The sequence below is a fragment of the Malus sylvestris genome, chromosome 16 (genome assembly GCF_916048215.2).
Source record: "Malus sylvestris chromosome 16, drMalSylv7.2, whole genome shotgun sequence".
NCBI lineage: Eukaryota > Viridiplantae > Streptophyta > Magnoliopsida > Rosales > Rosaceae > Malus > Malus sylvestris.
The window spans coordinates 30,727,306-30,731,477 of record NC_062275.1 but is presented as its reverse complement, the minus strand read 5'-3'; the positions used below and the strand labels follow the sequence as shown (position 1 = coordinate 30,731,477).

General features: G+C 38.6%; 1 pseudogene; it reads left to right on the top strand.

Moving 5' to 3' along the window:
* The first annotated feature begins 1,328 nt into the window (after positions 1-1,328).
* Positions 1,329-3,943, top strand: LOC126608452 (uncharacterized; annotated as a pseudogene).
* The last annotated feature ends 229 nt before the right edge of the window (positions 3,944-4,172 follow it).

Sequence of the window (4,172 nt, the reverse complement as noted above, 5' to 3'; positions counted from 1 at the left end):
GGAAGTGTGAAAACAGATCATGGATTACTATCAATGAACACTACCAAAACTTGGAACGATGACGACCCTTACATATTAGCAACCATGGCAAAACAAATTGTGTATCTAGATGACCCTAAATCCGGGAGGGGTTGGAAAGTTGTTCAGAAGATGGATCATAGGAACATGTATGCTATACCAGAACAAGACCGTACTGACGACGACATCAACAATGTTGCTGACCAACGTCTTGAATCTTTCATGGAAAGTGGTGCGGAAACACTCCGAGGTACTAATCTTATCCAAGAACCATTTCAGATAGATGGAGTATCTTCAATCGAAATATCAATTGAGTCCATCACGATTGACCTCGGTAATATTCCATGATACGATGGTCCAGTGCACACAAACGACGATGTCCAGTGCGCACGAACGACGATGGTGATGTACCTATCGATGATAAGGAATGGGACACTGAAAATGATGATAGCAACGAAAGTGAAAGTTATTATAGTTCATATGAAGATTAAGGCAATTTATTTGTAATTTATTTGTAAAACACATGATATGTTTACTGCATTATATAGAGTGATGGAAAAAATGGTATGAATGATTCCCATTTTATATGTGAATTACTTTGTAAATAAAGTTGTTTTGTTTGTATTTTATAATAAATTGTAAACAAAAAAAAAAACCAATTTAAAACACAATTGCGCGACGAATAAAATATTTTTGGTCACGCAAATATACTTTGCACGATGAAATATATGTATTCGTTGCCCACGTGTCTGAAAATTCAATTAAAGCGTTTTTTTTTCGAGGAAATTTTAAAAAACTTGCGCGACGAATAAATATGTTTCGTCACTCAAAGTATATTTGCACGACGAAATATATTTATTTGTCACGCAAGTGTCTGAAAATTCAAATAAAGCACTTTATTTATTGACTGGGGGTTAGAATTAGGGTTTTTATTTTTTCTAATTGGGGGCGGTGGGGTTAGATTTAGGGTTCGTCAATTGGAGGTTACATTTAGGTTCTTAAATTAGACTTTTTAGGGTTCTTAATTGGGGTTAGATTTAGGTCCTAACTTAGGGGAACGATTTTGGGCAGTGAGGTTAGATTAGGTTTTCTGAAATTGGGGGTTAGATTTAGGGTGCTTCACTGGGGGTTAGGTTAGGGTTCTTAAATTAGGGGTTTTTTTATTTCAAGTACAGGGTTTGAATTAGGGATTTTCTAATTTAAGTACAGGGTTCTTAAATTAAGGATTTGCATTGTTGACTGCCACAATTTGTTGATATATAATGGGGTATTACCCTTTGTTGTTGCCTTATTAATATGATAGACTCGATTGTATTGCTTGTTGAATTCGGCCTCCCAATTTTGAAGTTACATTTACGTTTTGATATTAATCTTTCTTTTTTGCACAGTAATTTGAATTCCTCCATTATAGTTTAGATTATATATATATATATATATATATTAGATTTTCATGAGAGGTATTAGCAAACTTCTTTTGCCGCAAATCGCAGAGCACATGAACTTTGTTATGATGGGAATGTTTCCATTATTTTCATATTTCTACATCTCCAAAATCATTGAATCTGCCCATATGCATTCAGAAAATGCTTTTGACCAGCCAATGGACTGGAATTCCCATATGTTTATTTTAGTTAACAAGTTCATTTGAAATCAAATCAACAATTAGCAATCCTTTTGTAGCCATTGAAGTTGTAAGCATGTGAAAACAGAATCAAAATCTTTGTGTACTAAACTAATTGATTGCCAATTTTGTAGATGTCTCACCTGATTAGAACCCGGAGGCCGATGACTTCTACACCTAGTCCGACGGCTACACCTAGTCCGACGACTTTACTTACTATTGCCGCCACTGCTCCAGCAGAGATGGACCATAGGCCAGTCAATCCGGTTCACTCAGATGGTCCTTCAGTCCCACAGGCGCAGGCATCATCAACTTCTTCGGTGACATTACCTATTAGCGCCAGACGAACTCACCGATGCCTCCGCACTGTGGACCAGATGTCGCCATCGGGATCCACAACTGATGCCTCTGGTACACGACCAGGTATACAATCCTAATTCACTCCCTCATTCCTTTGTTTACTAAGGTTTAGGGTTTAGGGTACACGGCTAGGTATTCAATTTGTTATGTCATGTAAGGATTAAAAAGTTTTCATCGTTCCGAACCTTTTATTAAACTGTTGTGATCATTGTGTTGGATATGTATATTGTTTATTGTATTTTCAGGGTTTTGGGAAATGTTTTAATTATAGGGGAGGTTATGCCGAAATTTTAGTAGGATTTGTTATTAGTTATGGGTTAATGATTTTTTTTTTCATCTCTTTGCAGCAAAGAAAAACACTCGAGGACCTTGTCGGCAATTGAAGACGGGGAAGGTCACTCGGGTGACAAACGGTCGTATCCCAATCGGATATGATGAGTGACATCAGGCAGCACCAATGATGGAGCAGCATAGTGCATTGGCCCACGACATTGGGCATGTCATGCGGACCTTTTGCCCTATGCTGTGGAAGTCTTGGAAGGCGATGCCGGATGAGACGAAGATTACGCTACGCAATCAATTGTCCGTAAGTAGCATCGCCCTTTTAATGCTTTTCATGTAAAATTTATATATTTATATGTATTACTATCTTTTATTACTAATGCTTTCAAAATATTTGTTATATTGCAGATAAGCTACAATTTGGAGCACATGGACGAGGACAAGTTCGCGTATGTCAATCAGCTCTTCTCCGAACGCTACAAGCAGTGGAAGAGTGACCTGCACCAATGCTTCCAGGAGTTTGATGATCTGCAGGTCGCTCTTGAGGAGGGATGTCCGAAGGAGTTGGAGGACCGACAAGATAGTTGGGTTTGACTTTGTGGTCATTTTAGTGACCTAACATGTGGTGCGTTTTTAATGACGACTTCTTTCATTTTACTTTTTTTTATTTTTTAATAATGTTTATTATTATTTTTTTTAATTTTCTTTAACTATTACAACTAATACGTTTATTTTTTGTATAAAAAAAGAAGGCGAAGGTGAACAAGATCAATCGAGAGAAGAAGACTCTTCTCCACCATTCGGGTTCGAGGCCTTTCTCCTACAGGATGGAGGCGCGACGAAGGGTATATATTACAACTTTCATTTCCAATTTTAAAATGTCGCTAATAATTTTTTTTTTCGTATTAACATTTTCCTTATCTTTTTCGATTTTAGGAGGGTTCAAAATTTTCGAAGATCGACGTCTTTGCTGACGTTTATGTTCGGCCTGGGAATGAGTTGACCCAGTCCCTTCATGTAAGTAATTTCTTATGCATTAAACATTTATACTAATTCTTTCAAATTGTTTTCTATTAATAATCCATGTTTTTTTTTCACAGGCAACAATGGTGGAGAAGCGACAAGTGGTGTTTCAGGAGTCCGCCTCCCACCTTCACCCGGACACGCTGATCGAGTTTATGGATCCCCCTGAGGATGCAGGGTTTCACATCGTCACTGAGACGTTGGACCAGAATTTCGGTCGGAGGCCAGGGACATATTGTCGGGGGATGGGAAATGCCAGGCGTCGGGAGACTGGAGCCTCGTCATCCTCGCAGTCAAAGACCAAGGTTACGGCTTTGATGCAGGAAGTCGCCGGGCTGAGGAGTGAGCTGGCATCATACATGTCTCAAATGTCAATGCTTATACAAGCCATCAATTCCTCTGGAATACATCTCCCCAGTTTTTCTACACCATCGCCCTCACAGCCCTTCCACACCAAGCAAGCATAGCAATTAGGCCCGTCGACCTCCGACCCTATCCTCAACCAGCAGCAAGATTACCAAGCACTTCCGAATGACATGCCTATAGATTTTGCGTCTTTATTTTCGTAGTTTTGTTCCTTTTTTTTTTAACTTTACATTTGTACGTACATTTTATGAAATCTGTTTTTTTTTCCTTTTATTCTTTTTTTTTAATTAAAAATTACACGTGCGCGACGACGAAATGTCGTCGCGCAACAAGTTTTGAGACAAATTACCCAAAAATGCACTTGTACTCGTTTGTATCGTACGACGAAGACCTTTGTCTGTATAGCATTCACACTACGACTAGTAAAGCGTCGCACAGTTGTTAAGACGCGCGACAAATTTGAAGATGTTCGTCGCGCAATGTCTTTTTTTCACGAGCTTTA